This window comes from Lissotriton vulgaris, chromosome 10, assembly GCF_964263255.1.
Source record: "Lissotriton vulgaris chromosome 10, aLisVul1.2, whole genome shotgun sequence".
NCBI classification, from domain to species: domain Eukaryota; kingdom Metazoa; phylum Chordata; class Amphibia; order Caudata; family Salamandridae; genus Lissotriton; species Lissotriton vulgaris.
Window position 1 is genome coordinate 831168791 of NC_141698.1, and position 18082 is coordinate 831186872.

Here is an 18082-nt window from a genome sequence, read left to right on the forward strand (position 1 = left end):
CACATAACTTGTGTCACTAACTCTCCCATTTCTCAAACATGGAGTCAGAGTACCTCTACTGTGACCCCTTAATTTAGATTTTTCTGATATTTTTTAGCCCAGGGAACATTTCCTGATTAATAAAATGGCAGCTGCAACTTTCTGTTCAGGTTCCGTACAGCCAATCAGAGCATACCCATTGGCAAGTGCATTTATTGGTAATCGCAAAACCAGAAAGAAATATTTGGCTTACATTTCTCAAAAACTACTGAACATATTTACACCAAATAGGCAAAATGCACTTCCTTAAAGCAACATCTAACTCCCTGCCATATTTGGGGTAAGTCTGTTCAGCAGTTCGGGCTGTACATGTGGCTAAAGGTTCCTATGGGAATTAACATTACAAATGCACCGTTATTTCACACCCCAAATTCTCAGTCCGCACTGCACGGATCACCCCAAACCATTCCATAATAACCATAACCTACCTTGACACTTTTCTGGGAAAATTTCATGAAGATTGGTCAAACGATGCTAAAGTTATAGCCAAGTCAAAAATGCTTTTCTTATGGAAACTAGGCCCTAACTATAACTACCTAATGGCGACCGTCAGTAGGGGATATATATATAAATATATCTTTCTCAAATTGAGTTGCTGCACTCCCAGAGGCTCTTCTGCAATCCATATCTAGTTAAACAGCATGGAACAGGTAATTCACCACAATGCATTTCAACATGTTTGTCTTGTCTTTCTCAAGCGATAGTCACTAGTAGTTCATATTGCCAATTGTTAAATATCTTTAAAAGCGTTATGGGGGTTGTAGACTCTTTATTGTCTGCCATCATTGTTCCACACAATTCCATCTCAGTGATGATTTATATAGGCAGTCTGTGCATTTCCAATATCACAGTTCAGCTTCATTATTAGCACAGTTCAATTGCACATTCAAAGTTAGTAACGTAAAGTCATGCCCTCTCCGGACCCATGCTCCACACCAATACCGGCCGCATTAGTGTTTTCAGTATAATGGACATATGTTCACCATTTTGATAGATGAGCATGTCTTTTCAATTTGAAGTAACGCTCAGTGCTCTTAGAAGACCAGACCATGAGTCCATATGTCTTCTAGGGTTAAGTACCCATGCAGGAGCATAGTGTCTTCTAGTCCACTCCATTCTGCTGTTATTTACTCCAAACACCGGGCTCCACTGCTTTGTACTTATCCAAAAGCGAAGTTGTCTATAAGCAGCGTGCAGCATTGCGGATAAAGACCACAAACCCCTGAAATATTACTTTCTGAAATGGAGATGCTGCACTCCCAGAGGCTCTTCTGAAATCCATTTTATTTAACCGCATGCGCGCTAGCGGAATTCCGCTAGCGCGCTGGGTTTTTCAAAATCGCACTTTGCGTGACGAGCTGGGCTCGTCATCAGTGTGCGAGCGGGCTACACCATGACGAGCCCAGCTCGTCATCAGTGTCGAAGGGGTTAAACAACATTGAACAGATAAGGCACCATGACACGTTGTGACATGTTTGTCTTTCTCAAGTGGTAGTCACTAGCAGTTCACACTATCACGCCTTAAATATCTTTAAAGGCATTATGGGGGTTGTACTCTTCATTGTTTGCCATCATTGTTCCACACAATTCCAACTCAATGCTGATTTATATAGGCAGTCTGTGCATTTGGAATACCATGGATTAAGGCCCAGGTCTCTGTACTGGGGTGAATCTTTGACAATGTTCAGCATTCTGTCCATCAACTGTTATATTTGCATTTTTCACCCGAGTGGGACAGGTATGTCCAGATGTTGGTTGTGTGCTCTCCATGCCACTGGAGCCAAGCTAACCTGGCTGATGAGGGGGAAACCCCAAAACAGGTCCCAGGATGCTTGTGATGTCATTTGAGATGTCATCAATGATGTCACTGACTATAACACATTGCGGGGGTTGAGTTATAGTTAACTCAGGTAACTATAACGGCTGAATTTCTCTGGTTTTGTATGAGTAAAATTGGACCCTAACTATAACGTCCCTGTAACCTTTTGTTTTTTTTGTGAATATATATTACCTAGTTATAGTTAGGACCTTGTTTCAATTCCAAAAGCATTTTTTGTTTTGCCAATATCTTTCGTGCCGTTTGACGAATCTTCGTGAAATTTTCAAAACTAATGGCCTGTTCACCTCAGCTGCTGTGTTGAAAGTGTTGGGGTGATTCGTCAAGCGGGGGTAGAGAAAAAAGGGGCATCCCAAAACGCTTTTTCTCCATGTTAATTTCCTTAGGAAACTGCTGACACAGCTACAGCCCGAACTGCTGAACGGAATTACACCAGATTTGGCAGAAAGGTAGCGTTTAGTCCAGAGTGCACTCTTTTTGTTAAATGGTGTTAATCCGTTCAGTAGTTCATAAGAAATTTAAATATTTACAGATATCCTTATTTCCCAGAGAAGAATCTGTGAGCCCTCCCAATTATGTGTCTGAGATCTGATTGCCTGACAACACTTCAAACAAGGAAGTGTTTGTAGCCATCTTTAAAAATTGAAGTGTGCGGGGCTTAAACCTCCCGCACTGCCCGTGGAGCACCACCTCCCCGGGGCACAGATCAATTTAATGCGGGGGTCCGCTGTGGACCTCTGGCCCGGCTGTCTCTCGGGGCCCTCCAGGGCACATATTACATCACTCATGAAACGGTCAGTGACATCACTGATGACATCGCAAAGGACTTCACTGAAGGCATCACTGATGACATCATCAAGTGAGTGTAAGAATATTATATATATATATATATATATATATATATATATATATATATATAGAGAGAGAGAGAGAGAGAGAGAGAGACACACACACCAAGGTATATTGAAGAATGAGTGGGTGTATGAGTGTCTGTATGGATGATTTAGGTGAATGTATGGGTGAGTGACTAATCTGTGTGAATGTGTGTATCAGTCTGTCAGTTGGTGTGTTAGTGGCTGCATGGGTTGGTGAGTAGGTACATGAGTGCCTATATGGGTTACTGATTAGTTGTCTGAGTACCAGTATGGGTGCCTGAATGTCTGTGTTGGTGGGTGAGAGAGTGTGTGTCTCCCTGCATGGATGTATGAGTAGGTGAATACCTGAGTGTATGGGTTAATGAGTGTGCCTGTGAGGGACTATATGGGCAAGTGAGTGTGTGTATGGTTGTATTGTTGAGTGAATAGATGTCTCAGTGGTATATGGGTGAGTAACTGCATATGTGATAGGCAGAATATGTGAGTGTTGGAGTATATAAGTGACTGTGTGAGTGGGTGATTGTTAGAGTGGATGTATAGGTGAGTGTGTGCTTGTTTTAGCGACTGTAAGGAGAGTAAGTATTTGTTAGTATCTGTGTGAGTAGTGAGTGTTTGTGTTTCAGTATGGGTAAGTTAGTGGTGGTGTGATTGAGTGGGTGAGTGAATAGATATATGAGTAGCTCTATGGGTGACTAACAGGATATGAGTCGCTGTATGGGTGTATGAGTAGATATATCAGCTGCTGTATTGGTGAGTGACTGGCTACATGAGTGCCTGGATGGGTGAGTGAGTGGATGTGTACGCAGACCTTTGAATCAGTGAGTGGGCATGCACATACTGGTATTTATGTGCCAATGGTTTCAAGTATATTAGTCTGAAATTTGTAGTGGGTGTATGAAAGGTTATATTGGGGTGTGAATAGGTGCATTCGAGATAATGTGGATGAGATTATCAGTGATGTCATTTGAGATGTCATCAGTAATGTCATCAGTGATGTTACTGACCATGTCATGAGTGATGTAATATGTGACGTCATCAGCAGTGTATTGTGAGGCTGTGAGTTATAGTTACCTCAGCTAACTATAACGGCTGAATTGCTCTGGTGTTGTATGAGTGAAATGTCAGATTAACTATAACGTCCCTGAAACCTGTGTTTTTTCAGTGAATATCTAAGGTTTTTTAAAGGCTAATTTCTAACTATAATGACCCTGAAACCTGTGGTTTTTTTCTGTGTGTATATATATATATATATATATATTCTGTATATATATATGTATATTACCTACTGGCGGTCGCCAGTAGGTAGTTATAGTTAGGACCTATTACCCATAGGAAATCCTCAACATTCTATTTGGAATAACGTTGGCGCAGGTAGACGAATGTTAGCAAAATTGTCAAAACTCATGGCCCGCTCCGGTCCGCTCCTATCCTGAAACTCTCGGAGTGATTTGTCAAGCGGGGGCCGAGAAAAAAGGGGAGTCCCAAAATGTGTTTACCCATGCAATTTCACACAGAAACATTTAGTCGCAGCTACAGCCCGAACTGCTGAACTAAATTACACCAAATTTGGCAGAAAGGTGGACTTTGGTTCAAAGTCTTGCATTTTGGTTAAATGGTGTAAATCTGTTCAATAGTTCCTGAGAAAATCAAAATTATATTCACATATGTATCTATGGCTGTGCAGGATCCCTGCACCCTGCTGAGCATGATCTGTATGCTAATTGGCTGTCAACACTCCAAACCAGAAAGAGTTGGCAGCCATCTTGTGCCTCGAGCAAAAAAAAACCACGAAAAACACAAAAAGGGGGCAGGGTAGAAACACCCTGACCCCCTAGGCCTGCTTGGGGGGTCAGATTTAAAAATAGGCAAAATCCGGGCAGGGTGCGCAGATCCAGACGATAAAAAAACCGAAGGGCAGGCCTCCTGTGCTTTGATACTAATTAGTCCCGGGGGCCAAATCCCAGGGGCATGTTGAAAAAAAGTGTGGGGGGGCAATCCCCCCACTCTGCCCCGGGGATTGCCACCCCCGGGGCAAAGTATGAATAATTGCGGGGGGCACATGACCGCCAAAGCCCCCGGGAACGCCACCCCCAGGGCCTAATAGGTTAATGTTGGGGGCCTCTAAGGCCCCCCCAGCCCCGGGGACCGCCACCCCTGGGGCTTTTTTGAATGAAAACATACCCTGTGAGGGGGGCTCAAGCACCCCCCACACGCCCCGGGGACCAACACCTCTCCGGGGCTCTATAGATTTAAAATGGGGGTCCGTCACCCCCCGGGGCTTTGGAAAATGGTGGGAGGGTGCCGCACAGCCCCCCTGGAGCCAATGATGGCCCTGGGGACCACCAGCCCCCAGGGCCAGCTCCTGCAGTGTCCTGGGGTGCCCACACCAGGGACACTGCTGTTTGCAATGATAGTGCAGGAGACTCGTTGATCCCGCCCTGTCTTTGTAAACTGCTTTGCTTCTTTAAAGCGAGAGCAGGGAAATGAAGCAAAGCAGAGTGCTTTTCCACATGGGGAGCAGCATGTTAGCTGCTCCGCACGTGGAAAAGCAATGCCTGCTCCCGAGAAATACAGGGAGCCGGCAGGACCGTGGGGGGATTGGGGACCCCCCCACGGTCTCCAACGGAGAGGGTCATGCCCCGGGGCAAGGGGTCCCCGGGGCTGATTAAGGCCTCGGGAGGGGGTCACGCAGCCCCCTTCCCAATTTTTTAATAAAAATAAAAATAAAAATTAGGGGGCAGGCTCTGGCGGATGGGGTCCCCAAGGCCAAAAAATGAGAAAGAAAAGGGGGGGCTATGCAGCACTCTTTCAGCACTCTGCAAACATGCCCCCTGGCGCATTTTCAGATGGGGAACGAATTCCCCGTGAATACTGGGGGTCCCTGGTGGCGAACTAGCCCACCAGGAACCTCCAGTATGCGCCAGGGGGCTGCGTTGCAGAGAGGTGTTCTGAGGCCACTCCCCTTTTTACACCTCTCTGCAACGCAGCTCTGTGGCGCTTAGCAGAGATAGCTGGTGGGCTAGTTACACCTCAGGGACCCTCAGGGTACAAGGGGGGTTAATCCCCCTACTTAAAATGCAACACGGGCACGTTTGCACAATGGTGAAGGGAGTGAGTGGGGCCTGAGTTCACATGTGTGCAAACACACCCTGTGGCGCGGTTTAAGTTGGGGAATTATTTCCTCGTCAATCCTTAAGGGTCCCTGGGCGCCAACTAGCCCACCAGGTACCTCCAATAAGCGCCACGGAGCTGCGTTGCAGAGTGTTGTAAAAAGAGGCGTGGCCTCTGAACACCTCTCCGCAACGCAGCCCCCTGGCACATACTGGAGGTACCTGTTGGGCTAGTTGGCCCCCACGGACCCACAGGATTGACAAGGAATTAATTCTCTAACTTAAAACGCGCCCCAGGGAGTGTTTGCAGACATGTCACCTAAGGCCACGCCCCTTCCTTCACCACTGTGCAAACGCATCCCGTGGCGCGTTTTAAGTTGGGGAATTAATTCTCTATGAATACTGAGGGTCCCTGAGGGCCAACTAGCCCAACAGGTATCTGCAGTATGCACCAGAGAGCTGCGTTGCAGACAGGTGTTCAGAGGCCATGCCCCATTTCAACCTTTCTGGAACACAGCTCTGTGGCTTACTGGAGGTACCTAGTGGGCTAGTTTGACCCTAGGGACCGTGAGGATTCAAGGGGACCTAATCTCTCAACCTAGAATAGCCACAGGGGCGTTTACACAGTGGGGATGGGAGGGGAAGGGGCCTGAGGTGGCGTGTGCAAACACGCCTTATGGCGCATCTTAAGTTGGGGAAATAATTCCCCTTCGATCCTGAAGGACCCTGGGGGCCAACTAGCGCACCAGGTGCTTCCAAGAAGCACCACTGCGTTGCGTTGCAGAGAGGTGGTGCAGGCCGTGCCCCTTTTTACACCTCTCTGCAATGGTGTTTACTGGATGTATCTAGCGGGCTCATTTGCACCTAGGGACCCTCAGGATTCAAGGGGAGTTAATCTCCCAACTTAAAATGGCCACAGGGCATGTTCACACAGTGGGGAAGGGAGAGGATGGGGCCTGAGGTGACGTTTGCAAAAATGCCCTATGGTGCGTTTTAAGTTGGGGAAATAATTCCCCTTCAATCCTGAGAGCCCATGGGGGCCAACTAGTCCACCAGGTGCTTCCAGTAAGCGCTACTGTGCTGTGTTGCAGAGAGGTGGTGCAGGCTGTGCCCATTTTCTCTGCAACGCAGAACTGTGGTGCTAACTAGAGATACCTGATGGGCTAGTTGTACCCAAGGGACACTCAGGATTCAAGGGGACTCTATCCCCCAAATTAAAACAGCCACAGGGTGTGTTTGCACACGTCAACTCAGCCACCCCCTCCCTTTACCAGTGCGCAACCGCGCCCTGTGGCGCATTTTAAGAGGTAGTTTTAATCCCCCTGCCCTATTATATATTAGGGGCTTACAGAGGAGGCCATGCTAATAACAGGGGGACCCCAACACATAGTGTTCCCTAGTGCATGTAGGTTTTGTAACTGTATTCTAAGTGTGTTTTAGCATAGCTCTGGCTCTAGGACTGGTTAGCCAGAGTCAGTTACCACCAATAGCCATCTACAAAAGTTGAGGGTACAGGATGATTTTGCAACAAGGCCTCTTTCTGCTCCTCTGTTTGTTGTTTCTGCACGTCTTCCTTCTTCCTGCACTTTTCTTCGTCTTTGAGGACTTCTCTTGCTTCTTTCTGCATTTCTTTTTCTTCTTTCTGTGTGTTTTTTCTTCTTTCTTTACATGTCCTACCTCTGTAGGCATAGTTACAAACTAGCATCTAAAAAAGCTTTGAAATTCACTTAAAAAAGCATAGGTTTCAGTTACGTTAAAGTTAGAAATTAGCATTTAAAAAACCTTTGAAATTTACTGAGAAAAACATAGGTTTCAGGCAAGTTATAGTTAGGAATTAGCATTTAAAAAACCTTAGAAATTCACAGAAACAAAATAGGTTTCAGGTACGTTATAGTTAGGAATTAGCATTTAAAAAACCTTAGAAATTCACAGAAAAAAACATAGGTTTCAGGGGCATTATAGTTAGCTGGACATTTTACTCGTATAAAAGCATTGAAATTCCACCGTTATAGTTAGTTCAGCTAACTATAACTCGCGAGCCCGCAATGCACTGCTGATGACGTCACATATTACATCACTCATGACATGTCCAGTGACATCACTCATGACATCACTGATGACATCTCAAATGACATCACTGATGACAGCACTGATGACATCATCCAATTAATGTGTGTCTTTCTAAGAATTACATATTTTTTATATATTTATATCTCATGGTCGATAGAAGAATAAATGGGTAAATGTGTCTAAATGGATGTAGTGTATGTAATCGTCTGCCCATGTGACAGATGGTACATAGGGTCAACCACATTTCCTGTGCAAAAGTATTGGGGTGCTATCACTAACTCATACATGAGCTATAACGCAGCATGATACTTTTGGGAGTACCATGAAGGAGACTGGACTAAAGCCACATTTTTTGGTACTGATACAGTTGTGAGACATCCTAGCGGAGGCAATAGAATTTCTGCCTTACGCAGAATGGAATTAAGATAGATAATACAAGCAGGTAGCCCCTCATCAAATGGTATGAACTATGACGAAGAACTGTATATGCATTTATAACCTATGCGCTCCTCATTGTCATTTATGCAAATGTGTCAATCTGACGTTGTACAAAAGAAAGTGACATACTGAGAAATCTGTTATGTGATAAAGATCGCAAGATCGAAACATGTCTGTTTCGTTTGCCAATAAAATACCCGTAAATCAATACCGCTTTGATGTGGCTGATTTCCTCGGATATATGACAAAGGAGGAGTTCAAGTGTAATATATATATAAATAGATACATATATATATAGACATATAGATATATATATATTTTAAAAAAACTTTCAGGCATAGAGTGATGCATCATGCAAAAAAGAAGGAGAGAACTCTGGGTAGTTCTCAAGTTTAGGTGGAAAGCAGCTCCTGTTAGAGCACTCTCAACACCAGCGACACTCTAGATCTACTCACCTCAAATGTCTGGTTTTCTATCAAACTCTTTAAGCATAGGATTAGCACAGTGTCATCCACGCTGAGATAGAAAAGGACAAAGTCTTTTGCCATTTCTACAGCAAAGTCTTTAAGCATAGGACTAGCACAGTGCTGTCCATGCCGAGTTGTAAAATGACAAAAGCCATTTATCACCCCAGGCACAGTATTACAGCTTTGATTTGGTAAAATACCAACTCAAGTCAACCTGAAATGAGTAAAAGCAACCCCTGACACAGTGTTTTGCTCTAATTAGAGCTCTTCAGAGTGGTATAGCTTTGTCCAGACACAAGGGAGCACCCAGTATAAGTCAAAACAAAACCCTTTCAGGTATAGAGTGATGCATAAATTATGCAAAAAAGAATGAGAGAACTCTGGGTAGTTCTCAAGTTTAGGTTTAAAGCAGCTCCTGATAGAGCACTCTCAACACCAGTGACACTTTAAATCTACTCACCTCAAATGTCTGTTTTTCTATCAAAGTCTTTAAGCATAGGATTAGCACAGTGTCATCCAAGCCGAGATAGAAAAGGACAAAGTCTTTTGCCATTTCTACAGCAAAGTCGTTAAGCATAGAAAAAGCACAGTGCTGTCCTCACTGAGCTGTAAAATGACAAAAGCCATCTATCACTCCAGGCACAGTATTACAGCTTTGAATTGGTAAAATACCAACTCAAGCCAATCTGAAATGAGTAAAAGCAACCCCTGACACAGTGTTTCGCACTAATTAGAGCTCTTCAGAGAGGTTTAGCTTTGTCCAGACACAAGGGAGCACCCAGTATAAGTCAAAACAAAACCCTTTCAGGCGTAGAGTGACGCATAAATTATGCAAAAAAGAAGGAGCGAACTCTGTGTAGTTCTCACGTTTAGGTGGAAAGCAGCTCATGGTAGAGCACTCTCAACACCATCGACACTCTAAATCTACTCACCTCAAATGTCTGTTTTTCTATCAAAGTCTTTAAGCATAGGACTAGCACAGTACTGTCCTTGCTGACCTGTAAAATGACAAAAGCCATCTACCACTCCAGGCACAGTATTACAGCTTTTAGAGCAAAACACTGTGTCAGGGGTTGCTTTTACTCATTTCAGGTTGGCTTCAGTTGGTATTTTACAAATTCAAAGCTGTAATATTGTGCCTCGAGTGATAAATGGCTTTTGTAATTTTACAGCTCGGCAAGGACAGCACTGTGCTAGTCCTATGCTTAAAGACTTTGCTGTAGAAATGGCAAAAGGCTTTGTCCTTTTCTGTCTCGGCATGGATGGCACTGTGCTAAACCTATGCTTAACGACTTTGATAGAAAAACAGACATTTGAGGTGAGTAGATCTAGAGTATTGCTGGTCTTGAGAGTGCTCTAACAGGAGCTGCTTTCCACCTAAACTTGAGAACTACCCAGAGTTCTCTCCTTCTTTTTTGCATATATATATATGTATATTACCTAATGGCGGTCGCCAGTAGGTAGTTATAGTTAGGATTGTTTTCTATAGGAAATCCGCAACATTCTATTGGGAATAACTTTGGCGCCGGTTGAGGAATCTGCCTGTAATTTTCCTTACATTTGCCTCGCTGCGCTGCGCTCCTTCCCTGAAAGTTTGGGGGGGATTCGTCAAGCGGAGGCCGAGATAAAAGGGGGGTCCCGAAACGTGTTTTCCCCATGTTAATTTCCATAGGGCGGTTGGACTCACTTTTAGCCCGAAAGGCTGAATGGATTTCCACAAAACTTGGCAAAATTGTAGGGACTGGTAGCCGGATGTGCCTTTGCTATGTCTCAAGATATGTGCTCCAGTGGATTTTGAGTAATTTAGGTTCAAAAATATATATATCTGGGCGGAGCCTAACCACACATCTGATCTGATTGGCTGTCAGCACTTCATCCAAGAAGTGTTGGCAGCCATCTTGGGACCAATATACATGATAGCACCTCATTAAAAAGCATTGTAGTTAATAGAGGGTTTTAGGACTTTAGTTACATTATAAATAATTTGTTGATGGTACCATACTCATTTTAGGAATTGTGGTGTGTTCTAAGGTGATTTTACCATGTGAAAAAGCCTTCTGCTGTGATATCATGAATCATGTTTGAAAGAAAACTAATATCTCATGATTTTCCCATAGTAGAGTGATTAGTAGAGAGTAGTAGAGAGTGAGTAGTAGAGAGTAGTAGAGAGTAAGTAGTAGAGTGAGTAGTAGATAGCAGTAGAGAGTGAGTAGTAGAGAGTAGTAAAGCGTGAGTAGTAGAGTGATTAGTAGAGAGTGAGTAGCAGAGAGAGATAATAGTGGAGAGTAGTAGAGAGTGAGTAGTAGAGTGAGTAGTAGAGACTAGTAGAGAGTGAGGAGTAGAGTGAGTAGTAGAGAGTGAGTAGTAGAGAGAGAGTTGTAGAGAGAGAGTAGTAGAGAGTAGTAGAGAGTGATAAGTAGAGAGTGAGTAGTAGAGAGTAGTAGAGAGTGAGTAGTAAAGAGTGAGTAGTGGAGAGAGAGTAGTAGAGAGTGAGTAGTAGAGAGTAGTAGATAGTGACTAGTAAGGAGTGAGTAGTAGAGAGAGAGTAGTAGAGAGTAGTAGAGTAGTAGAGAATGAGTAGTAGAGAGTGAGTATTTGAGAGTAGTGGAGTAGGAGAGAGTAAGTAGTAGAGAGTAGTGGAGAATATTCCAAAGTTTGGCACAGCACCACTTGCACAATAAGTCCAATCAAATCATATCACTTAGAGTCCTTATTGAAGCGCTGAATCTTGGTGTATATTCAAATGCTTTTATTTTCCTTAAGTTTATGTACCACAGCCAGCCGAAACGTTTCGTTATGTACAACAGAACTTATTCAGGGCGTTCTTATTCCCTTCAAGTTATGTCAGTATCCTGTTGTCATATAACTAGAGATTTCTTCCAAATGTTAGACAAGACGTAAGTACATTCTTATTCAAAGTGACTAGGTATCAATTTTACCCACACAATTCGGGCAGACTTGAGTAATTTATAGCATCCTCAAAGTCAGTCTTTCAAAAATTCCAAAGTATAGGACATGATAATCCAAATCCAAATGTTTCTCAGGAAAAGTCATTTTCAATCGTTCGGAATATCGGTGTTTGGGCAGATATGACCCAGGGACCCCCAGTATGCAAGGGGAATTAGTCTCCCCTCTGGAAACGCGCCAGTGGCCTGCGTTGCAGAGAGGTGTAAAAAGGGGCATAGCCTCATTACACCTCTGTGCAATGCAGCCCCCTGGCGCATACTGGAGGTTCCAGGTGGGCTAGTTGGCCCCCAGGGACCCCTAGTATGCAAGGGGAATTAGTTCCCCCTCTTCAAACATGCATGGGGGCTGCGTTGCAGAGAGGTGTAAAAAAAGGGTGTGGCCTCATTACACCTCTCTGCAATGCAGCCCCCTGGCGCATACTGGAGGCTCCTGGTAGGCTTGTTGGCGCCCATTGACCCCTAGTATGCAAGGGGAATTAGTTCCCCCTCTGCAAACGCGGCAGGGGGCTGGGTTGCAGAGAGGTGTAACAAGGTGCATAGCCTCATTACACCTCTGCAATGCAGCCCCCTGGCGCATACTGGAGGTTCCAGGTGGTCTAGTTGGCCCCCAGGGGCCCCGAGTATGCAAGGGGAATTAGTTCCCCCTCTTCAAACATGCACAGGGCTGCGTTGCAGAGAGGTGTAAAAAAGGGGCGTGGCTTCATTACACCTCTCTGCAATGCAGTCCCCTGGCGCATACCGGAGATTCCTGGTGGGCTTTCAGGTCTTATATAGTTAGGAATTAGCATTAAAAAAAAACTTTGAAATTCACTGAAAAAAACAAAGGTTTCAGACCTTATATAGTTAGGAATTAGCATTTAAAAAACCTATGAAATTCACTGAAAAAACCATAGGTTTCACACCAGTTATAGTTAGGAATTAGCATTTAAAAAAACCTATTAAATTCACTGAAAAACCATAGGTTTGACACCAGTTATAGTTAGCTGGAAATTTTACTGACATAAAACCATTGAAATTCCCATGTAATAGTTAGTTGGACTCACTATAACTTGCGCGCCTGCAATGCACTGCTGATGACGTCACATATTACATCAATCATGACATGGTCAGTGACATCACTCATGACATCACTGATGACACCATCCTTGTGACAGACCTCCTTTCAGTGTAATGTAACCCTTGAAACGCATATTCAAAAATAGAAACTAAAATTTTCAAAAAAATAGAGATACCCATACCAGTTACAACAACCAATTCAGTAATACCACCATCTATATACACATCCACTCATTCACCAACAGTTCTATATAGTCACTCATACATATATTCACTCATCATATGTAGTGAAATACCTATACATCCTGTTACACACCGACAGTCACCCAAAAGTTACTCACACACATAATCACACATGCAAATAAACTATTGAACATCCATTTATTTGCATATACAGCTATACACACACGACCACCTTACTTCTAAGGAAACTTACACATACTTACTCCCTTAAACAATCACTTATAGAAACACATACTTATTTAAACAATAACTCTTTCAATCTCTCACTCTCACATATACTCACTTATATACATCAATACTCACATATACTAGATTAAAACATATGTAGTTACTGATAAAGACACTAGTGAGACAGTCATTCACTCACTAACACACACATATACACACTCATCCACCCATACAGTCCTGCACATATGCTGTCTTCAAAACACATACAAACAGTGAGTCAGCCATTGATGCATCTATGTGCTAAGTAACACCCCCACCAAACCATACAGACACTCATACTGATAGTAAAAAACATCTAATAACCCATATACACACACATGTAGCTACTCACCAACCCATGCAGCCACTTATACACAAAGTGAAACACTGATACAAACATGCAAATATTTAAACAATACTCGCTAATATATGTATTCACTAAGATACATTTAATAAGCCAGTTAACCAATCAATTTTTTTTTAAAAAACATCCATTAAGACACTTATTTAAACATTTATTCTTCCATCGACCTTTACATAAACATATATAAAACATATTTATTTTTCAGAAAGACACACATTCACTGGATGGTGTCATCAGTGATGTCATGAGTGATGTCACTGACCATGTCATGAGTGATGTAATATGTGAAGTCATCAGCAGTGCATTGCAGGCGCGCAAGTATATATATATATATATATATATATATATATATATATATATATATATATATATATATATATTCAGTACTCCTTTTCTTCACTGATTCCCTGCACCCTGGAACCAGAAACGTACCAGGCTCCTCTTACTTTGTGCAAGTAGTTTTATTTCAAATCGCACAGTGCTGTCATGACGAGTTTCGCCCCCTGGAGGCCTTGATCACATGTCGTGCTACCATTTCCTCCCCACATTTAAAGTGCCAAATGCAGACTAAATATGGAAGACAGATTACCCGTCTGAACTCCAATTTCACAATACTATATATATATATATATATATATATTTATATATATATATATATATATATATATTACAACTGCATCTATTAATGTGCCCACTATTATGTACCTACATGTACTGGGGTTAGGATTGATTTCCATTATTTCTGTAAAATCGGACCATTAGGTGGAATGTAGCAACCGCAAAGTCTTCTCTGTCATTCTCCACCTGTACAAATTGCAAAACAAAGTTCAGATGAATGTGCCAAAATTTATTTACAAAATCTTCTTTAAACTTCCTTAGCCCTACTCCGTGTTCTTCTAAACTAACACCCTTCAGCAGACTCGAGCCTATATGTACTCTTCTTCCTTCTCCTACAAAGTCTATTTAAATGCCTCTAATAAATGAAGAGTTCAAATTCACTGATAATCATATTTAGAATAATCACATGTAGAATAAAATGCCTCAGTCTGTTTGAAGATAAAGCAAACTTAGAAAGCACTTCAAACAGAATGTTCAGTTCAAGGAGGTTCAGTTGGATCTGCACAGGTATCCCACAATTCCCAGAGCTCTCTCTCTCTCTCTCATTAGAAGCAGAATGTGTCCATTCACGGAAGAGTATCGCCGACAGGGCACTCTAGCTCGTTCTTATCTCCTGAGTGCAAGTCCTTCACCTTCTCTGTCACTCAAATCAGAATTCTCAGTATCCTCTGGAATGGTTGGAGCCCACATTCATCTGGTGGATTCAGTCACCCCCTCTCTTGCCTTCTCGGCCAACATTCTCCAGCTGCCACTCACATCCCAACAGTACTAGGCCCTTTGTCAGGGCAAGGATCTGGTTCAGTCATCGACTCATCATGACCCCACCTCAAGCTGAACAAGTGCTGTTGCAGAATCTTGCTGGGCCCTTACAGCTTGACTATCCTGCTCCTGTGGTCTCTTAACCATCACTGACACTTCTGGGAGAGGTGCTGTTACATCATCAAGGGGACAAGGAACTCTGTGAGAGTGTGCAGCATGTACCCAGTTGAGGAGGCTGCCACATTTCACAGCAGTCGTAATGACTATGATCACCTGGTAGGTCTGCAACAGCTGGGCTCCAGGCAACTCTTCCTCACATGTTTTTTTCACCTAGACTTAATTGCCTGGGCTGAGGTGATAGTATTTCTCTAGGATCGGTGGGGCTGTGGCTGCTTTAACCTGGTGAAACACAAAATGCACCACATCAGCCAGTCCTTTGCAATAATCAAGAATCATGACATCAATAATGATCACGAGTAATTTTGCAGGTACAGCTTGCAGTCTCATGGCTCTGCCCATGACAATTAAATGAGGGGGCAATTCTGTCTGACCAGGAATGCTGCAAAGACTCATCAACATAAGAGGCAAAGCATCAGGACACTTCAAAGATGTGGAAGCATACATTTTTGCTAATCTGGATTTCAGCGTGCCATTAATCTGCTCACTAGACCTGTGTCCTAGGTCAATAGCTACAATGCAGTCTCAGTTCCAATTGTAAAGCTGCGCACAACTTTCTCAGGATCTCATTGCTGAAGTGTGTCCCTTGGTCTGACTCTAGAGAAGTCGGGGACCCGAAATGTGGTATTGAGTCCCTCAACAACAGTTTAGCTACTGTGAGGTGGAAACATCCATTACAATGCACACATTACAATGACCTACCTTTACAACGTGGCTGTTACAATGCAACTGCCTTTAAATTGCATGCCATCACAATGCATGTCACTACAACGCATGTCACTACGCATGCCATTACTACGCATACCGTTACAACGTATGCCATTACAACACTTTATAAGGTAAGCATTGGAGATTTTTTAGTACTAGGGTGTTTATGGGTTTTGGGGTACATGGGAATAGTAATTTGTACCCCTACACTATCCAACACTTTCCCTACTGTTGCACTCACTGGAGTGAGAACAGTAATTTTTACACCCTACACTATCCAACACTTAGTACATTTTACCCCTACACTATCTACCACTTACCCTACTGTTGCACTCACTGTAGTGGGAATAGTAATTTTTACCCCTACACTATCCAACACTTACCCCACTGTTGCCCTAAAAGTATTATGCATTGTAATGGTAAGCTTTGTAATTGAATGCATTGTAATGGTAGTTTTAGAAAATGCTTGTAATGGCATGTGTTGTAAAATCATGCAATGTAATGGTAGTTGTGATGTAAAGACTCCGTTATTAAAGCATGTGTTGTAATTGCATGTCTTGTAATGTGATATATTCCTATGAGGTTGTCACATCTTCTGATTGGGTAAGCCTCAACCCACTGTGAAAAAATATACACAATAACAAGGACATATCCTAGCCCATTACACACAGGCATCTCAATAAACTCCAACTGCATCCTGTTGAATAGACCAACTGATCTTTCTATGTGGCTCAGTGTTACTGCGGTTCTCTGCCCTACATTCATTTGTTGACACACAACACATCTGTGACACAATGCTTCAGTCATCAGTCTGAATCTGAGGTTAAACCAAGTCTGCCTAAACATTGGGACCTTGGCACCCCTCCCTCCATGAGCAGGACCATGATAATGCCTAGCCATTGGTGGTAAAAGTCTATTTGGCAGCACAAGGCTTTCTTCTCCCAAAACCCAAATGTCATCATCTCTCTTGACATAACCAGCTCTGACCCAACTTTGCTGTTCTGCCTCTGACACCTCTTCCTGGAGCCTCTTTACCTCCTTCCACATATCAGCAGTTGTTAACAAAAGGTTGTAATTGGTATCATTTGTTCCCTCATTCATATACTTTATGGGTACAATACTTTGCAATCTGATCGGTATACATGTTGCCCACAGTTACATAGTCATCTCCACTGAAGTGTGCAGAGCATTTCACAACCACTTTTTGGGCAGGCATTTACCCTGCCTCAAGAAGTTTTCCCACTGTTCATCATTTCGGATGGGGGAGCCTAAAGTAGTGATTAACCCCCTCTCGGACCATACCTGACCGAAAATCATGGGCAACACCAGAGCCATACTGGCTATCAGTGAAAATTGTCACCTTCAGCTGGTCTGAAATAAATCAGGCTCTGGCAAGAGCAATCAATTAAGCCTCATAAACGAAGAATACTCCTCGAAGCCAGGAAGCTTCAGCTACTCCTGAAACTGTACAAACTGTGTAGGCAGCTCTCAAATGTCCACCATGGCCTTACAAACATGAGTCATCCACGAACATTGCAAAATCAGATTCAGGTAGTGGCTCAACTTCTACGTCTAGGCTTGGCTTGGTGCACAGTTCAGTGACATTGAGAAAGTCATGCTCCACTTCACCATCATCATCATTCTTGGGAAGGGGCAATAAGGCAGTGGGATTTAAAACAGCACAGTGCTTCAATGTGAAATTCTCAGTTTCAAGTATGATTTGCTTGTACAATATTTCAGTGGTGTGGGAAAAAAACAGTATATGAATGATCCATCAAAATGCTTTCACATCTCTCTATTTTATTTTAAAGGTTTTATATAGCGCTGGCTAGACCCGGAGGTATCAGAGCGCTTTACATGAGTATCAGACCATAGTTGCTGGTTACATTGTTACAAAGGTTACACAGTTATTAGAGCATGGCAATACAGTTACATGTAAGGATGAGACAAACAAGAAGGACATATACATAAGGAAAAAAGCAGGCAAGTGGAGAGGTTCAGGGGAGGGAGGTAGGAGCAGGGGAAGTAGACATAGAATGTTGGAGGAAAGAGGAGGGGAGGGTGGGAGACACAGCATGGAAAGAGGACGGGAGGGTGAGGGGACACAAACCGGAAGACGAGTCAAAGCTGCGTCCAAAGTGTGGTCCT